The sequence below is a fragment of the Procambarus clarkii genome, chromosome 65 (assembly GCF_040958095.1).
Source record: "Procambarus clarkii isolate CNS0578487 chromosome 65, FALCON_Pclarkii_2.0, whole genome shotgun sequence".
Lineage (NCBI taxonomy): Eukaryota > Metazoa > Arthropoda > Malacostraca > Decapoda > Cambaridae > Procambarus > Procambarus clarkii.
Genome location: NC_091214.1, coordinates 19920569 through 19942119, shown reverse-complemented (window position 1 = coordinate 19942119; position 21551 = coordinate 19920569). Strand labels below are relative to the sequence as shown.

The 21551-nt window shown below is 41.8% G+C and overlaps 1 non-coding gene across 1 annotated transcript; it reads right to left on the bottom strand.

Annotated features, from left to right (window-relative positions):
- Window positions 1–499: 499 nt before the first annotated feature.
- LOC123771089 (uncharacterized) lies at window positions 500–21347 on the bottom strand. Its single transcript, XR_011223749.1, has 4 exons — window positions 21191–21347; window positions 18445–18667; window positions 9351–9579; window positions 500–4421 (listed from the first exon to the last, which is right to left on the bottom strand). It is a non-coding gene; the product is annotated as an uncharacterized protein (transcript).
- Window positions 21348–21551: the final 204 nt, after the last annotated feature.

Genomic DNA, 21551 nt, shown 5'->3' with positions numbered 1-21551 from the left:
CACGCCACTATCTTTTTTATTTCCATTTTGCAAATAAATCACTTTACGTGTGTTCTATTTTTGAACATTTTTATGTTTATTTGTTTTATTTATTTACTTGTTTATATATACAAGAGGGTACATTGGGTTTATGAGAGCACATAGCACTAATGTTTTTACATTCTTGCAAAGCCACTAACACGCATAGCGGTTCAGGGCAGATCCTTAGTCTAATAGATAATTTTAAGTAGGTAATTTCTAGCAAAATTGAGAAATGTTAACAAGTACATTGTAACAAAATTTGACGAAGATTACTTGGTACATTATCGTAAAATTTGAGGATTATCAACATGTACATTGTAGCATAATTTGAGGATTATTTCTAGGTATAATGTAGTAAAATATGCTTTCAATATAACAACCTGTATCACATAAATGTTTTTGTGTTTCTATTTATATATATTTATACAGCTATGTGAATAAAGAAATATTGGTTAGTGTGAAGGCAATTAACAAATAATTTAAGTCAACACTAAGTATTTTATATACTATATGTAAATATCTTATTTATTCTTTATGTACATAATATTTGAATATTTACAAAGGTATATAGCCATAGCCTCATGAAACAAATCTGGTAGTAAATCCTGTATGACCACAACAACTCTATTTCTACCAACACAAATATTATACTATTCCTTTGGAGATATTTTGCATATATTGTATATCAAGGTATATTACAATGAGTCGTTGTTTAACATCAAAACGAACTGATCATATTTTGGAAACACATCAATATGTTTCATTTTTAAATGTGATATTTAAACACTCACACTCACTCACTCACATACCGGGACCAAAGAGCCGAAGCTCACCCACCCCCACAAGGCGTAATTAGGTGAGTACACTCTCTCTCATATATATATATATATATATATATATATATATATATATATATATATATATATATATATATATATATATATATATATATATATATAAAGTTATGAGGTTACCACCTCTGATGCAATTGTAGGGACCCATAGCGTCGGAGAAAAAAATCAAGAGTATTCAGAGAAGACTTTGTGGATTCTCACTGAACACTTAAATATTTTCTTCTACCACCCCCTATTCTTTTTGTATATACATAGATATATTTGTTTTATTTAAACTTTGTTACTAAAAAGGAGTTACATATAAGGTACAAAGATGATTATCATAAGTTGTCGAGTTCCTCCTCCAGCTCCTCAGATAGCGGGCAGGAACCCTGAATGCAGTGTGCATTTCCCCTTTGTATCGCCACGCTGAGGCGCTGGAAAAGAAAGTTGGCATCTCTTGGGTCACAGAGGCACTTAACACATGGCCACCCAACACAGAGACACTTAACACATGACCATCCAACACAGAGGCACTTAATTCGCGCGAACCTAGTCATGGATTCAAGACACTAGTACTTATCTCAAGGCTGTACCTAGTAGCCCAAGTCGTCCACTTTTTGTACTCCATATTCCTGTCTCCCTGGGGGGGGGGGCAGCCAGATGGTACGGAAAAAGCCTTCTGCAACGAGCCACCAGCGGTACCGCTGCTCAGGGAGGTGTTGGCAATTCGCAGCAGTTTTTCGATCTTCCTCAGAGCCTCGGTGCTTACATTAACCAAGGCGTGCAAGGTGGCCCCGCTCCTGTCAGGCACGTCAGTCACATCATTGCCCGAGGGCTTGGTGTTCGCTCTTTTTAAGGCATCCCTATTGATACAGCTCCTAGAGCAGGATTTTTTCATGACATTCGTATTTAACCTGCATGAGTCTGAATCTGCATGACCTCTGTTATCATTTTAGGACATGTGGTTGGAGGAGGATGGACTGCCCCGAAGAACAGCAAAGTAGAAACCGTCGTTCTGTACCCGACCCTTTTCACACGTAAGGAGGTCCTGCGTTTTATCGCAGGGGTATGGGGTACCCAACGTGGTAGCAGATGCCTTGTCTCGCGTCTAAAATACTAATTTGTTTTATTTCTTGTTAGAAACCAAATCAAATTCTTTTGGTGGTTGGGTGTGACGATATCAACGCTTTCTATGGAGTGATGTGTGATGACATGGACGCCATCTATGGACCTGCACTTCAACTCCAAGTCATTAGGTGTAACGAGGATACCACCATCTGTTGCTGGAGGTGTGGCAAGTTCAGCGCCATCTGTGAAAGGCGCAGTACCTCTTTTAAAGAAAGTTCGTACCTCAGTCAGGAGGTGACGTCGATGATGAAGACCTCTGGTGAGTGAAGTAACGGTATCAACGCCATCTAGATTGTGCATCCGATTATATTTTCAGTTTCCCGGTGAAAGGCTGCCATCTTATGTTCTCCATGTGTACTGGAAAGTCCTGGTGACGTGGAAAGTCTATTGCGCTGTGGAAGTTAGTTCACCTTGGAAGTCCTGAACTCCTGACTTGTCCCTGTTAGGACAAGTGGCCGCCGTCGGCTGTAGACAATGTGTTACCTGAATAAACATTTAAACATTTGTTGGCTGTTGCATTTGTGCAGTGATCGTGTGGACCGACGTACCAGGGATTTGGCCAAGAGGAGTTATAAGACGACAGTACTGGCCATCTGCTGAGAAGTGCTGGTAGTGTGTAGTAAGACTTCTACCAGGGTGTTAGTGGAGACCCTTGGATGTATTATTGGTAGTCCCTGTCAGTGTGTTGCTGAAGACCTCTGCCAGTGTGTTTCTGGAGCAGACGTGGGGTATATGGACATCGTGACGATACGGTGTGGACTGGTCCATGATGCGTAAGGTGAACTCTCCAGTGTTTTAACCACTGGAAATGAATGCCGTATACTTGAAGATAGTGGACTTCGCCGGGATTGGAAGAATACTGCATATATATTAACTGTCCTCTGCGAAAGAGACACTGTACATATATGTAGTTATATGACAGATTACATCGGGGAAGGTGTTAAGTCTTGTTAACCCCCCACCTTTTATTTCACAATTACTTGCTACTGCTAATTTTTGATAACTTGCCATTGACTTGGGGTTGGATGATAGAAGAAGAGGCTCTAAGGCCCATTACGCAGAAAGAACCCGTTTACTGGCTCAAGGAAGCCGTAACTCCACCCAACACAGAGGCACTTAACACATGGTCACCCAACACAGAGGCACTTAACACATGGCCACCCAACACAGAGGCACTTAACACATGGCCACCCAACACAGAGGCACTTAACACATGGCCACCCAACACAGAGGCACTTAACACATGGCCACCCAACACAGAGGCACTTAACACATGGCCCTCAGCTCGCGACCATCTAACACATAGACATATACTGGTTCTCGACGGCCTTAACATGAGGTGGTTGGCCAGGGCGAGAAGCGCAGTTGTCGTTCATGGTGGCGGCGGCGGCGCAGGAGTCGTCTTGCTTGCCACTACAGACGTCGTCCAGCAGGGCGGAGGGCGGCGGGACGGGCGGGGGCAGCAGAGTCAGGTGACCCGGCTCATCGTAGATGGGGTCTTCAGCAGACAGGTGGCTCATCACCACCACCTGGTTGGTGCTGCAGGTGGGTGCACGCCGGCGGCGGACCTTCACCAGCAGGCAGGTTAGAATCACCACGATGATCATGGCTGCCAGGCTCACCCCCACGAAGATGTAGAGACCCGTGTGAAGCAGCGCGTGCTTCTCGCGCCGCGGCTGTGGCAAGGGGAGCTCAGCGAGGGATGACAGCCACGCCGGCAGGTTGCCCTCGACACATGTGGGGTGGAGTGCCTTGTCCCAGCTCCTCCTTCATCAACTCTTCCACAGAATGTCGCGACTGCGAGAGGAGGACAGGGTCAGTAGGGGTGACGGAGACGTTGGTAAGGTTGTCTGCGCCACCTGCGGCCAGCGCCGGCAGCACCACGATGTTGTTGTAGTTGATGTGTTGGTAGAAATTGCAGGGAAACTGTGAGAGCGCCCCGCGCTGCACGATGAGCGAGCTGTTGGTGATAGAGACGGAAGCGGCGCCATGAAGCTTGATGGCGTCCAGCTGGAGGTCCGCCACACTACACCGACTCAGCACAACCTTACCAGGGTCCCGACACCTCCACGGCGCCCTCCTTCATCTCCCCGACTTTTACCTCCGTCAACATCGTGTTTTCGTTGTTGATACGAATCTTGAGCGCCCCCGTCTCCAAGACCCCAAACTTAGAGTTGTGCACGAAAATTGGGCTCGTGCTGTAATTGGGATCTTTTTTAGAGCTAATGGAGAGCTGGTCGTCGCCCAAGGGTCCTTCAAACACCCCCACAGTAGAGTCCTCGATCTGCAGGTACTGAAGCTTCTTCACCTCCCGCAGGAGACCCGCGGCGATGCGGCCCACCCAACACCTCGACAGCCGCAGCTTCGCCTCTTTCTTACCACCGAAGAGTCCACCCGGCAACACGTCCATGGTCACGTTAATGAGTCCCACGCCACCTGCAACACACCTGTACACGTCACACACCTCACGTTAATCAGCCCCACGCCACCTGTAACACACCTGTACACGTCACACACCTCACGTTAATCAGTCCCACGCCACCTGTAACACACCTGTACACGTCACACACCTCACGTTAATCAGCCCCACGCCACCTGTAACACACCTGTACACGTCACACACCTCACGTTAATCAGCCCCACGCCACCTGTAACACACCTGTACACGTCACACACCTCACGTTAATCAGTCCCACGCCACCTGTAACACACCTGTACACGTCACACACCTCACGTTAATCAGTCCCACGCCACCTGTAACACACCTGTACACGTCACACACCTCACGTTAATCAGTCCCACGCCACCTGTAACACACCTGTACACGTCACACACCTCACGTTAATCAGTCCCACGCCACCTGTAACACACCTGTACACGTCACACACCTCACGTTAATCAGCCCCACGCCACCTGTAACACACCTGTACACGTCACACACCTCACGTTAATCAGCCCCACGCCACCTGTAACACACCTGTACACGTCACACACCTCACGTTAATCAGTCCCACGCCACCTGTAACACACCTGTACACGTCACACACCTCACGTTAATCAGTCCCACGCCACCTGTAACACACCTGTACACGTCACACACCTCACGTTAATCAGTCCCACGCCACCTGTAACACACCTGTACACGTCACACACCTCACGTTAATCAGTCCCACGCCACCTGTAACACACCTGTACACGTCACACACCTCACGTTAATCAGTCCCACGCCACCTGTAACACACCTGTACACGTCACACACCTCACGTTAATCAGCCCCACGCCACCTGTAACACACCTGTACACGTCACACACCTCACGTTAATCAGTCCCACGCCACCTGTAACACACCTGTACACGTCACACACCTCACGTTAATCAGTCCCACGCCACCTGCAACACACCTGTACACATCACACACCTCACGTTAATCAGCCCCACGCCACCTGTAACACACCTGTACACGTCACACCTAATGAATATATATATGTAGTACATTAGGCCTAAAGACTGGCTGGCGGATTACGGGCTCACCATAGGCCGTGCTACACGGACACTTCGTCCTGAGTAGCTAAATCTGAAACAACAACAGCCTAAAGGCTGAGTATATTATGCCTAGGACTGCTTATATTGGCAAAAGGTTAAATATTCCCTGGCTCACTAATGGCATACTCAAAGCAATAAAGAAACATGAATATGAAAAAAACTTAGGATTGGTCCTAATTGCAAAGGAAGTAGTTAAGAGGTACTCGTCAGTGCTTACCAGTATAATAAGAAGAGCAAAGCGTTCCTATTATGAGAATAGATTCATAAAAGCAAAAGACAACATGAAAAGCACATGAAGAGCCATCTTTAACATCCTAGGAGCTAAACAACATTCACATAACAAGATAAAAATCTCCAAGGATGGTTATACATCTGCAACAGACCTTGAAGCAGCAACTGAATTTAATAGCTTCTTTTCATCGACTGGTGCTAATCTTGCCCAAAAAATCCCACAGACCCGGACACATGTTACCACATATCTTTCAGGCAGCTATCCAAACTCTCTTCTCCTCTCACCGATCAGCCCTACATGTGCTGTGTAACTAGAATTCACTCACTAAAAACCAAAGCTGGGAACATTAGTGAAATACCATCGTTGGTATACAAGAGCGCCTCCCATGCCCTTGCACCACCCACAGCTTTGCTGTTCAATAAATCTTTAGTGTGTCATACCTTCCCTGGCATCCTTAAAAAAGCAAGAGTAACGCCAGTTCATAAAGGAGGTAACACGGCAGACATAAATAATTACAGAACTATATCAAATCTACCTATATTATCAAAAATATTTGAAATTGTTTTTACAAACAGCTCTACTCCTATCTCGTAAAATTCAATATACTAAGTCCCTGTCAGTTGGGCTTCCGCTCCCAAAAGAGTACAAATGATGCAATTGTTAGTCTGCTTGACTTAATCAACTCAGCCCTTGACAAAAGTGAGTTTCCGATTGGACTCTTCATTGACCTGAGAAAGGCTTTTGATACTGTTAACCATAACTGGGACCATGGGAGCCGGTCGGCCGAGCGGACAGCACGCTGTATTTGTGATCCTGTGGTCCTGGGTTCGATCCCAGGCGCCGGCGAGAAACAATGGGCAGAGTTTCTTTCACCCTATGCCCCTGTTACCTAGCAGTAAAATAGGTACCTGGGTGTTAGTCAGCTGTCACGGGCTGCTTCCTGGGGGTGGAGGCCTGGTCGAGGACCGGGCCGCGGGGACACTAAAAAGCCCCGAAATCATCTCAAGATAACCTCAAGATAACTACCTTTTACTTAAACTCCATCATTATGGAATTCGTGACCTTACCCTGAACTATATCCGATCCTATCTTGGTGACAGACACCAATGTGTAGCCATCAATGATATAACCTCTCTTACTCTACCACTAACATAGGGGTGCCACAGGGCAGCATCCTAGGACCCCTCCTGTTTCTTATATACATCAATGATCTGCCTAATGTCTCTAACATGCTTAAACCTATATTGTTTGCTGATGATACTACCCTCATCTACTCTGACCCCAACCCACTCATATTAAATAATGTTGTAAACAATGAATTAAAAAAAAGTCCACTTGTGGATGTCAACTAACAAACTTACACTAAACATAGAAAAAAACCTACTACATCTTATTTTGAAGCAACTCAACAAATGCAATTCAGCTTTAGATAGATAATGTAAACATTAGCAATAAAAATGGTGGAAAGTTCCTTGGCCTATACCTAGACAAGAGACTCATCTTCAGCACCCAGATTCAGCACATAACTTAAAAGGTTTCTAAAACAGTTGGTATACTCTCTAAGATCAGATATTATGTACCCTACTCTGCTCTGCTCTCACTCTATTATGCACTTATCTGTCCCTATCTTACTTATGGTATCTGTGCTTGGGGTTCAACCTCTGCAAACTACCTCAAGCCCATCATCAAGCAGCAGAAATCTGCTATCAGGACAATAACAAACTCTGCTTTCAGACAACACACAGCTCCCCTGTTTAAATCCCTAACCATGCTAAACATAAATTCACTCCATACATTCTCTTGTGTCAATTTCATTTATTAAACCCTTTTCTTAAGTGCAAACCCTGTTTTGAAACTCTTCCTGGACAGATGTAATAGAACACATACTCACCACACAAGACATAAATATCTCTTTGATATCCCCAGAGTCAAACTTAATCTGTGTAAACACTCTAGGCAAATAAAGAGACCTAGTCTATGGAACTCACTCCCTAATGAATTGAAAACCTGTCCAACTTTTGCCTTATTCAAAAATAAAGCCAAAAAGTACCTAATTTCATCTTCATAGTCTTCTATCTAGAGCTTTATCTTCGCACTGTTTCTAGTGCTACCCAATCCCTCATTATTTGTACCTAAGCCATATTCTTTACCATTGTAATCTAAGATATCATCTGATATCATGGTTGTAGTATTGAGTGCATATTCTACTGCATTATTCCTTGTAATGATTTATTTATTTATTTATTTATATATATACAAGAAGGTACATTGGGATTGTGAGGATGCATAGCATAGTAATTACATTCTTGTAAAGCCACTAGTACGCGCAGCGTTTCGGGCAAGTCCTTAATCTAAGACACTTATAAGTAGGTAAATACTTGCAAAATTTATAAAATTTATAAACAATATGATCACATATATTGTGCTTTAGTGAACCAATTTATAACCCTGAGATGTTTTCCTAATTGTACCTAGTAATCCTTGTTCATTATTGTGTATTGTTATTATTGTCTATTATTCTAGTCTGCTTTTGTGTCAAAATTTCTTGCAATGTACCTGTAAACATTTTTTTTTTCAATTTTACTGTTATTATTCTACTTAAAATTATCTGTATCTGTAAAGTAAAGCTGTAAAGTACATGTAAACATTTTTTGTCAATTTTACTGTTAATTATCTAAAAATTATCTGTTAGTTTAAGGACTTGTCCGAAACGCTGTGCAGTGCTTGTGACTTTACAAGAATATAATTTCAACTTAAATTCTATGTTCTCTGTTAACCCCCAATGTACCTTCTTGTATATAAATAAATTTATAAATATTAGGCCTAGGAGAGATTAGGTTAGGTAGTTACAATGGACCTAGTTTGGGTGCAACAGTCTAGATTTTCTGTATATTTTTTTTCGAGTCGCTGTAAGTTCTATTTTTTGGGGGAAGATGGATTGCATCTATCCCTCGCCAGCTTCCCGACCCCACATATCTCACATGCAGTGAAATACGCAGTTTTACACGAGCTATATTTTAAAACAGTTACGGTGTACACTTTCACTGAAATTTTGTTTTAAATATGCGCTATACAGGGCATGAGAGATTAGGTTAGGCTATTATTGCCTTTTTTCTCGGATCCTTCACAAAATTAATGGTTCCTTTTTGGGGGCCACAGTCTATATTTAATACATAAATATACGCGAGAGTCACCATAGGTACTATTATTCCTGCTCTAATGTATGCGAGCAAGTGTGAAGACAATGGTCAATGAATACACTGACCTGCCCGAAACGCTAAGCGTGTTAGTGACTTTGAATGAATGTAAAAATACCACTTTTTTTTTTTTTTTTTTTTTTTTTTTTTTAAGATATATACAAGAGTTGTTACATTCTTGTACAGCCACTAGTACGCGTAGCGTTTCGGGCAAGTCCTTAATCCTATGGTCCCTGGAATACGATCCCCTGCCGCGAAGAATCGTTTAAATCTTGTGAATCTTGTGTAATCTAACCGACCCATTGTATCTTCTTGTGAATAGATTATTATTAATAATGCGAGGGGTTGAGGTGCACATCTGACTACCGCAGGGAGACGTTGACAACAACAAACCTGAGACAGAGGAAAAAAGGGTGTCAGCCTGGCTGAGAGACTCCACTTGTGGCAGGAGAAGTCGCCCTCCCCACACGTCCAGAGAGCTGAACACTTGGTCTCTCCAGGTCCTCACGAACTCCTCCGTCACAATGATGGCCGTCGACTCGGACGGCGCCTCCACCCGCACGTAATTTCTTGTCTCCAACATTGTTCTGTGGGCGAAGACCTCCTCCGTCAGCGTCACCTGCTGGGGGCCACACACACACTGGTGAGAGTGTTGGCTATCCTTGTAGTACTCACAATTATTGAAAGCAGAGCATCAGATAGCTTTATTATTTGAGACTCCCTTTCCTCATTACTAGTATTAAATATTACTAGTATAAATAGCAATACTATTATTTAAATAGTATTAAAAAGCCAGATATAGTTATACCTGCATACTTAATAAGGGGTCAAAGTCAATTTGTTGAGGAGCGCCTTTCACATTAGGCTGCAAAAATATGATAATGGGTAATGATGTAGTAAATAAAGGCAAATGTAGAACGTAATCCTAACCTATCATATAAAACCCTAAGAAGTGTCATTAGACGAGAGCTTTAAATGAATTGGAAGAAAGTAGAAGTGTGCAAACAGGAACTAGTAGCTCCATTGTTTATCACAATGAAATGTGTCAAATACAACACTTTTTATTGTAATACAGCGAGGAGACTGACACTGAGCGCGAGTATGGCCTGGCTACATGTGTCTCTGGCAGTGGGGCTTGCAGGGGGGGGGGGGGAGGGGGGGTCTGGGATTAAAGTGCCTCGACACCAACACACATTACATTTTATACTGTAAAAAATGAGCTATTTAGAGGGAAATGTAAATTAACTTTGCACAAAATACAAAATCATCTTCAAATCAAATGTTTATTCAGGTAAAGTACATACATACAAGGTGAGATACAAACATAGATGGATTTATAGTTTGAGCTAATACATACAATGCCTAAAGCCACTATTACGTAAAGCGTTTCGGGCAGGAATCTTCCTACAAACTAGCTGTATCCGGTCACGCGTTGCTGTGGCTTAGGCTGGTTAAATGGAAAAGAAAGAAAAGAGGATGCACACGTTTTTAATATGTTTAATTTCACAATGCTTGTGGGTATACTTTATTTGTTGTTGTTGTTCCATTGTCTGTGGAGGCATATAGATTGTCTGGTTTGCCAACTCTAGAACTCCCAACCATTCCCCCACTCCCCTGTCCCCCCTCGTCCTCCCCCACCATTCCCCACTCCCCTGTCCCCCCTCGTCCTCCCCAGCATTCCCCCATCCCTTCGTCCTCCCCACCATCCACCACTCCCTTGTCCTCTCATCCTCCTCACCATCCCCCACTCCCCATCCCCTCGTCCTCCCCCACCATCCCTCACTCCCCTGTCCACTCGTCCTCCCCACCATCCCTCACTCCCTTGTCCCCTCGTCCTCCCCCACCATCCCTCACTCCCCTGTCCACTCGTCCTCCCCACCATCCCTCACTCCCTTGTCCCCTCGTCCTCCCCCACCATCCCTCACTCCCCTGTCCACTCGTCCTCCCCTCCATTCCCCCGTCCCTTGTCCCCTCGTCCTCCCTACCATTCCCTCACATGGAAAAACAGTTAAAAAAAAGGTATGTTTTTACCTGTCACAGGTGTGACATCTATATAGAAGGTATATAAAAACACGTAACAAAATTACAGTTGTAAGTCGTATTGATATAATATAATAATATACATAAACGAGAAAATCAGTTGGAGCAGTGCGGAGATTTGAACCAGTGTCCTAATTAATATTAGTGTAATCCCACCAGACAACGACAGGGGAGGGGGGGGGGGCGCCGTTTGCCCACACTGTAATCCTTTTTGCGCTACCGCTCACAGGACGAGTGCAGCGTGTAGAATAAACTGGCCCCTTCGGCGGCAACACTCACAGCTGCATTACCACATAGCACCCGGGTGTTAAGACCAGTGGTACATAGTACCCGGGTGTTAAGACCAGTGGTACATAGTACCCGAGTGTTAAGACCAGTGGTACATAGTACCCGGGTGTTAAGACCAGTGGTACATAGTACCCGAGTGTTAAGACCAGTGGTACATAGTACCCGGGTGTTAAGACCAGTGGTACATATGTATGCCTGGAGGTATATTCCTCGTCTCCCTGTATGCCGCGAGGTGAACTCCTCTCATCTGTGTACATTCACTGACAGTTTACATCCTGGACTATGTCCAGGACTAGAGTGTACCTGCTGCTTGGCCAATAGCCAATTGAGGTGGCCTTAATAACCCTTCAGATGGTTGACAGACCTTAAGGCCAACACCAAGCCACAGTCAGAGGTAGCGGAGAGGACACTTCACGACATCTTGGAGAAGTACTAGTACCTCTCCACCGGAATGAGGACTACTAGTACACGGAGACGCACTGTGAGAGACAATCTTGTGAGGGAAGGACACGAAATAGGAGTACGTGGAAAGAAGGTTTCGCGTGAGCATCCTGTTGATGCCCGCGTGTGTCACCGGATGTGTCATTGTTATATCTCTCTCCTGCCTTGGTCTTATGTCTTAAAGACTTGAGAACAATTAAGGATGATACGGAGTCACTTACAATTAATGTATCAAAGCTAGACACAAATACAACAAACTTATTAAGGATGGTAACAGAGTCCATTTCATGTGGTCTCCATCTCCATGCACCCATGGGGTGCATAATAAATGAACTAAACTACTCCTGCCTTGGTCTGCCTCTCTTACCATTCACAGTCACTTACAGAGTGTCTACAACATCAACATTCTCACCACATCCTTCTCCATTACATATTTTGTGTCTTATACATTATCCGTGATGGTGGTGGAGTGTGGTGGTGCAGGTTCTTGTGGTGGGTGATGTCATGGACTTGTCTCATGTCATTTTTAGCGGGCACCTGATTGATGACGACAGGTCACACGCCTCGTCAGCTTGGTCGACGTCATACTTGTGTTACTTGGATTAAAGGCTACATCCTTCGTGGGGGGGGGAGGGGCAGGTGTACATATATACCACATTTGACTACGATAAAGGGCTCTCCGTCGGCTTCGGGCTGTTTTTAAAAAGGAGGTTGGTAGTCGTCTTTGTTATATATTATATAATTAGGTCTGTGTTTTGGTTACGAGTTATGCTGCTTTCTCCTTTTTGGATTATTTCTTTCATTATTCTTTCTCCTTTATTATGTTCACTGTGCATGGTTGATTTATAATAAAATTTTACTGTAGGTGTTGTGGTTTCTGTTCTTGGTACCACCGTTCTCAGTGTGGTCTTATAGTAGTATTTATCTCTTTGGTACTGTACCCATTGTTCACCAGTACCTTCGTTATTCTTATAAACTCCCTACTAACGTTGCTCCATTCAGAGCAGTGGGTAGGAGCTCGACGAATATAAGCATTGAGAACACTGGCTTTGTATCTTTGGGGGCACTCACTCCTTCCATTTAAGCCTATGTTTGTATCATTAGTATATACGCTGGTGCTTAGAGATGCTCCTGTCTTTGTTATTAGTACATCCAGGAAAGGCAGACTGTTATTTTCACTATATTCATGGGTGGAAACGGAGTCCCGACTCGCTCTCTCTCTAGATGGCTTTAAAAGACTCAGGTGAACTAAATGATCTTAAAAGCCATCTAGAAAGAGTCGGGACTGAACTTATACTTATAGCAGAGTCTAAGCCGAGCAGCAGTAACATCTAGGAGTCTGCGGAGTTTATTGGATAGTCAATAGATGTGTGCAGACGAGGAGTCACAATGACGTGGCTGAAGTATGTTGACCAAACCACACACACTAGAAAGTGAAGGGACGACGACGTTTCGGTCCGTCCTGGACCATTCTCAAGTCGATTGTGAGACTCGACTTGAGAATGGTCCAGGCCGGACCGAAACGTCGTCGTCCCTTCACCTTCTAGTGTGTGGTTTGGTCAACAATAGATGTGCAACTCCTCTTGCATGATCGTATGATAGATGAAACTACCGTGGCGCAGTGGTAAGACAATCACCCCGCGCTTCGCGAGCTACTTGGCCTGGATTCGTATCCTGGCTGGGGAGGATTGACTGGGCGCCCGTACTTAACTGTAGCCTCTGTTCACGCAGCAGTGAATGGGTACTTGATTGTTAAACGACTTGGAGGGCCGTATTCAAAGGAAAATTAAGAGTAAGGGCCTGACCAAAACGCTATGCGTGCTAGTGACTTTACAAGACTGTAAGAACTCTTGTATAAAATGAAAATTAGTTTCAATTTCACATTGCCCAATCAAAGGGAAACTCAATAGTATTTATTTTATTTATATATATATATATATATATATATATATATATATATATATATATATATATATATATATATATATATATATATATATATATATATACAAGAAGGTACATTGAGATTGTGAGGATACAATCATAGAGATATAGAGCATAGTGATTACATTCTTGTAAAGCCACTAGTACGCGCAGCGTTTCGGGCAGAACCAGCACCTGTCCGAAACGCTGCGCGTACTAGTGGCTTTACAAGAATGTAATTACTATGCTTTGTATCCTCACAATCCCAATGTACCTTCTTGTATATATATAAATAAATAAATAAAATTAAGATATGGATAGATTAGTGCATAATATAGTGAAAGGAGAGCAGAGTTAGTAACATAATATCTGATTTTGGAGAGTATACCAACTGTTTTAGAGACTTTCTTAGTTATGTGTTGAATGTGGGTGCTGAAGTTGAGTCTCTTGTCTAGGAATAGGCCAAGAAACTTTCCATAATTTTGATTACTGATGTTAATATTGTCTATCTGTAGCTGAAGTGCATTTGATGATTTGCTTCCAGATAGGATGTAGTAGGTCTTTTCTATGTTTAGTGTGAGTTTGTAAGTTGACATCCATAAGTGGACTTTTTTTAATTCATTTTTGTTCATTGTTTACAACATTATTTAGTGTATGTGGGTTGGGGTCTGAATAGATGAGAGTAGTATCATCAGCAAACAATATAGGTTTAAGAATATTAGAGACATTAGGCAGATCATTGATATATATAAGAAATAGGAGAGGTCCCAAGATGCTGCCCTGTGGCACCCTTACAGTTAGTGGTAGAGTAGGAGAGGTTATATCATTGATGGTTACATATTAGTGTCTGTCACTAAGATAGGATTGGATATAGTCCAGGGTAAGGCCACGGATTCCATAATACTGGAGTTTAAGTAAGAGGTAGTTATGGTTAGCAGTATCAAAGGCCTTTCTCAGGTCAATGAAGAGTCCAATTGGAGACTCATTTTTGTCAAGGGCTGAGTAGATTACATCAAGGAGACTAATATATGCATCATTGGTGCTCTTTTGGGACCGGAACCCAAACTGACAGGGGCTGAGTATGTCGAATTTTACGAGGTAAGAATAGAGGTGTTTGTAGATAAAAAAAATTCAAATATTTTTTATAGTATGGGTAGGTTTGATATTGGTCTATAATTGTTTATGTCCGCCGGATTGCCTCCTTTATGAACTGGCGTTAATCTTGCTTTTTTAAGGATACCAGGGAAGGTATGACACACTATGGATTTGTTGAACAGTAGAGCTATAGGTGGCGCAAGGGCATGGGAGGCACTCTTGTATACAATGGACGGAATTTCACTGGTGTTCCCTGCCTTAGTTTTTAGTGAGTGTATGATGGACACAACATCTGCCGGGCTGACTGGTGAAAGGAGAAGAGAGTTTGGATAGCTGCCTGAGAGATATGTGTTAATATATGTCTGAGTCTGTGGGATTTTACTGGCAAGGTTAGCACCAACCGATGAAAAGAAGCTATTAAATTCATTTGCCTTTTCTAAATCAGTTGACGATGTATAGCCATCCTTAGAGAGTGTTATCTGGTTGTGGGAGTGTTGTTTAGTTCCTAGGATATTAGAGACGGCTTTCCATGTGCTTTTCCTGTTGGCTTTTGCTTCATTGAATCTATTCTCATAATATGAAAGTTTTGCTTTTCTTATGATACTAGTAAGCATTGATGAGTACCTTTTAACTATTTTCTTTGTAACTAGGCCAATCCAAAGTTTCTTTTCATATTCATGTTTCTTGTTGATTGATTTGAGTATGCCACTTGTGAGCCACGGATTGTTTATTCTTTTGTCAGTTACTTGCTTGGTAAGGAGGAGACAGTGAAGGTTGTAGAGGCTTAGAGTTTTGGAGAGGAAGAGGTTAACTAATGAATTTGTATCCTGAGTATTATTGAATTCAGATTCCCAGTTAATATTGTGAAGTGCATCTGTAAGGTTACCTATAGCTGATTCACTGTGTAGCCTGAATGTAAATTTTTTGCTTTCTGGTGGTGTTAAGTCCATGTTTGCGATGAGAAAGGCAGGATAGTGGTCAGTTGTTCTGTCATAGATTATATCAGATACAAGGGGAGCTGTTATATTAGTCCATAAGTGATCCAGGGTAGTGGCAGATGTTTGAGTGACTCGGGTGGGCTTGGTGATTGTGGGGATTAGCATACAGGAGTTCATGCTGTTACGGAAATAATCAACTTGAGAGCAATTTTGTTGACGCGGGTCAATACTGAAGTCTCCTCCCAGAATGATGTGGGTTTTGTTGAGATTGTTGCTTATGATTGTTGTTGTTGTTGTTGTTAAAGATTCGCTGCCTGAAACAAAAAGCTCCAGGCAACACGGGCCATGGTGAGCCCGAATTGTTGTTTATGATAAGGTTCCTTAGGTTATCTGAGAATGAAGCTATTAGTATTAGGAAATCTATAGATACATACAATGCCTAAAGCCACTATTACGCAAAGCGTTTCGGGCATGATCACCCGTGTAGGGTGATCATGATAGTGTAGATAGTGTAGTGTAGTAGGGTAGTGTAGTCACGCTAGATAAGCCCACAAAGACACTTGCAGGAACACACATTAAGAGATAAGGTAAAAAAGAGAAGAAGGAAGAAAGAAACATTATATACGGTATATGTAAAGGAAAAACTCAAATAGTTCATAAACAGAAGGGAAGGAATTTATATAAGTTATCCTTGTTCACAGCTCTTTTAAACTGAGAAAACGGACATTATCATTCTTGGTACACTAAAACATATTTCCTCCATTCGAGGAGAATATCATTGGTACAACCAATCATGAAAGCTATCTTTACCTAACAGCAATGCCACAACATTAAGGTCAGTGTAATTACATAAACGAACTTCTAAGATCGGGAACGGTGGGGCGAGATACGACAGCATAGATATACTTGCTTTCAAATTGTCAGTTAAGTTAGGCTTGGTTGATTTGACTCACTACATTATTGTGTCCAGTCATTACATCCTTCATATCTGCCGGAGTGAGGTACCTGGAGCTTTGTAATAACTTTATTTACTCTGGTGTTGTTGATGCCTCCAAAAGCTGGTCAGGGCAGGCTACTGATCGCACGCGTCTGTATGACTGAACATCTTGCCACATGGGGATTTTATTTATTTATTTATTTATTTATAAACATGAAGGTACATTGGGTTTGTGAGAATACATAGCATAGTATTTACAATCTCGTAAAGCCACTAGTACGCGCAGCGTTTCGGGCAGGTCCTTAATCTAACAGATAATTTTAAGTAGGTAAATTCTAGCAGAATTAATAAAATGATAACAAATACATTGCAAGAAAAAAATGAGATGAGAGAGATTAGTAAGTATATTAAAGCACATTGGTATATTAAAGCTCTGATTGATTACATTGACAGCTTGATTGGTAATTTAAACAAGATTAATAGACACCATACAGCAGATTGACAGCACATATAAGAAGACAGCAATGATCACAATGATAAAGATGTTCGGATTGGGTACATAAAGATTGGGAGATTAGGTAGCAATACATACAGTGCAATTTTTTAGCATTTCATTTATCTTGACACACTTTAGGTAACTCTTCATATAGTCTAGGTTACCTGTATAAATGCAGAATTGCAGATATAGTACCTAATTATAGTAAAAAATTTGATTACTAATATTTGGCAGCTATGTATTACTTATTGCTTCATTCTAATTCCCAGCTAGAATAAATCTGAATTTTACACCAACGTATAACGAGTGTAACATATTCTTCATAACGACAGGGGTGTGGATATCCTAAGAAAATGGGTGATCACAATTTTAATTTCAAAAGAGATATAATTTACTATATATTCACAAAAATTAGTCGTCCCGGCTTGGCACTTTCTCTTGATAATTATCCCCCCCCCCACCCTGTCGCCAACCCTCTCGGACCTTAGAGGTGGAGCCCTAATGTTGTAAAACAAAACAAAACGGTGAAGGCAGAGCCCAGGAGCTGGAACCCCATATTTTCAATGGCTTTCCTCTAGTCAAATGGGATGCTATGCAATTTGCTTGAATTCCCACATATAAAAAGAGTACAAATGCATACCTGACAGTTGGATTCGGTTTCTAATATGTGTTGTTATTAATAGTAATAGTAATATTAGTACTAGGGGCTATATATATATATAAATATATATATATATATATATATATATATATATATATATATATATATATATATATATATATATATATATATATATATATATATATATATATATATATATATATCGAATATAGTTCAGGACAAGGCCTCGGAGTCCATAATGGTGGAGTTTACGTAGGAGGCTATTGTTAGTAGTAGTAGTATTGGACCGATAACCAGAGCGCATCTCCATAGTCTCCTGAGACTGATGGATGCCTACTACTACTGTAGTATTAGTACTCGGGGGGCATTATTATTAGTAGTATTAGTACTCGGGGGCCATTATTATTAGTACTAAGGTTTATTATTATTATTAGTGGTAGTAGTATTACCACTAGGGGCAATTATTATTATGATAAATTATGAATATGTTAGATTAAGGACCTGCCCAAAACGCTGCGTGTACTAGTGCCTTTACAAGACTGTAAATACTATGCTATGTATTCTTACAAACAATGTACCTTCTTGTACACAAATAAATAAATAAATATAAATAAATAAATAAATAAATAAATAAATAAATATGGTTAAGAGTACTGGCGGGAGAAGTAGATGAGTGAGAGGTTAGTTAGTTTAGTTTAGGAACTCACCTGGTGGGAGGTGTTGTTGCAGATGACCCGGTACTCTGTGACAATGTTGGTGATCTCCTCCCAGCAGGTACACTCTCGCCCACACACCACCTCTACTGCCCCCACCACGGCACCCATCACCGCCCACATCACCACCACACCGCCCACACGCCCCCACATCTTGCAACCACCCATCATGATGGAAGAAGTGGTACTTCTGTGCTGAAGTTTTATTCGTCTGCCTCTGTTATGAGATCAGAAAGTCAAGTTAAAATGTTATTAATGAGTATCAAAGCATCCGTACAGTAGTATAATCACCCGGACCCTATAATATTAGGCTAACAGTAGTATAATCACCCGGACCCTATAATATTAGGCTAACAGTAGTATAATCACCCGGACCCTATAATATTAGGCTAATGTCTCCCAACCCATTATTAATAATAATTATGTAGCCTTTGAAAATAGTCTTGAAAAGGAACTTATATGCTTTACTTTTTAGTTTGATTACAATGACAAATTCTCCACTACTCTCTATATAGTTTTAAGGCCATGAGAACTACGCTCTATATATATAACAGGGCAGTGACGTTGTATCCGTATGTAGCAAAACATTCAAAGCCTAAGATAAGGTTCAGCGCTCAAACCCGTTTTAATTAAATAACAAACTTTTAAGTTTACCTTTGTATTTCCATTGCCATGAATGTAAATAAACAACTGCCTGTAGTGTTGCTTGAACCACCGACTCTATAATGTAATAGTCTATGCCTAGCATCATTAAGTATTACACTCTTATTGTACTCATTTGTTACTTTTTCTTGAGCTTTCTCATTTGTGTTTACCTCCTCACACCTTTAATTATATATTTTTTCTAAAATATTTTAAGTTTTCCTGCGTAATAGAGGTTTCATTAATATGTGTAACTCCTGTCCCCACAATCCCCTCTTATATTCTTTGTACACATATTCTTGAATAACAATTTGAATGTGAATGTTGAATTTTTACGCAATAGTTGCCAATGATTTCTTCATCTCATATCAGTTTAGTGAAGCAGCTGTTAAATGAAATAATGAAAATGCAGAATGATTCTCGCTGGGAAATGGAATGAAACAAAGGAGTTTTGAGTCCCTTAGTGTTGTATGTACACTTGGCCCCGCTGGTTGCCTACGGTGGCGGCTCCACGGGGACAAGGTGTGTATTCACCTAGTTGAAAAGGGCCTGTCCCTGTACTAGGGTATGCTGGTGATCCTCTGCTCCTCCACCCACTATAAGCCATGCAATAATTACATGATATGTAATAAGTTCATGGCTCTTGGGTGCCACCTCTTGGGTGACTTAATCTTCATCAATCATCAATTTACATAATATGTGAGAGGAATGTGGGCCAAACTATCGAACTTTAACTGCTGCAGGCCTGCTGAACTTGTCATTGTCGTGACTAGTAGTCAAGAGACTAAGTGATCTGAAATGTCCTTACATGGCCCTACCAGTTCAGTACTCATAGAAGACATTTAAGTCATACATAGTCTTTCGTTAAAGAGAAACTAAAATTTTATTATACAATCAGACAAATGAAAGTTAAACTAATGTAATGAAGGAACGTAATTAGAGTGCAGCATGGTTCAGAGTGCAGCATGGTTCAGAGTGCAGCATGGTTCAGAGTGCAGCATGGTTCAGAGTGCAGCATGGTTCAGAGTGCAGCATGGTTCAGAGTGCAGCATGGTTCAGAGTGCAGCATGGTTCAGAGTGCAGCATGGTTCAGAGTGCAGCATGGTTCAGAGTGCACCATGGTTCAGAGTGCAGCATGGTTCAGAGTGCAGCATGGTTCAGAGTGCAGCATGGTTCAGAGTGCAGCATGGTTCAGAGTGCAGCATGGTTCAGAGTGCAACATGGTTCAGAGTGCAGCATGGTTCAGAGTGCAGCATGGTTCAGAGTGCAGCATGGTTCAGAGTGCAGCATGGTTCAGAGTGCAGCATGGTTCAGAGTGCAGCATGGTTCAGTGTGCCACACACTTCACTACCCTGCTATATGGCTACGAGCCCCAGACCTTATTGGTTGGTTTATAAGCCATATATGCTGTTAATGGAGAGAAACTTGTAACAAATTATCTCTCGTATCCATAATGACCTTATTCCGGGCCTCATAATTATTCCCTTCTCGGAAACAATTATTTCAAGAGAGGGTGTTTCAGCACTGTGTGAATCACAGCTGGCACCCTACGGTCGTTTATCTAGCAATCACTTAATGACCCAAATTCAATATTTCAAGAAATATTAACATTATTATACCTATATAAATTATTATTTACGACTTCCCTAAACGGTGTGTTAGTGGCTCTGCAAGCCACTACAGTACGAGTACATGTTGATGTTCAATATATCTTAGCACATTAACTGTATATTAGTTATAATTTAATGCAATGTTAGTCAAAATATATTGTTAGTGGCAACCTTAATAAAGTAGTATAGGGTACCTTTGACATGATTTATGGGGAGGATTATAATGTTTGGTTCATCTGCACAGTGTATTATCCTCAAATGTTATCACTCTCCCCATAATCCTCACATCTCGTCCCTCTCGTTGCCACTGTAATTGCCGTAAACCACCTTATTAACAGAAACCCGACGAGTGGTTGCGAAATATTATTCACCAGGCAAAATTTGCGTTTCCAAAAGCAATGTGTCTAACCAGGACGCAGTTGACGTAATCAAGAAGGAAACACTTGACTGTGAGCTAGAGAACAATGAATGAGCAGTAGGTGTATTACCTTCAAGAGCAGTACGGGAAGAGAGGTCCCTTGGTAGCCTCGCCCGCTGCCACTAGGCTCCAAGTGTCCGGCCGTCTCCGCTCTTCACGTATGGACTGTTGGAACTTGAGTCACAGGATGTGCCAAGCTGTGGCGTCACGGCCTCCACCGGGACACTCAGAACTCCGTCTTGCTAGTAAATATATGTTCTTAGAAGTTGTAGTCAGTGGTTAGATTTGACGGTGAGTTAGTTACTGTTTGACACAATTACATGCTTCATACATTAGGGTCACCAATAGGTTCTCGTCGTCACATATGTTTCTGAAAATTGTTATGGGATACAAGCATCAACCAACCATAGTAATAATAGTAGCTTTCATTG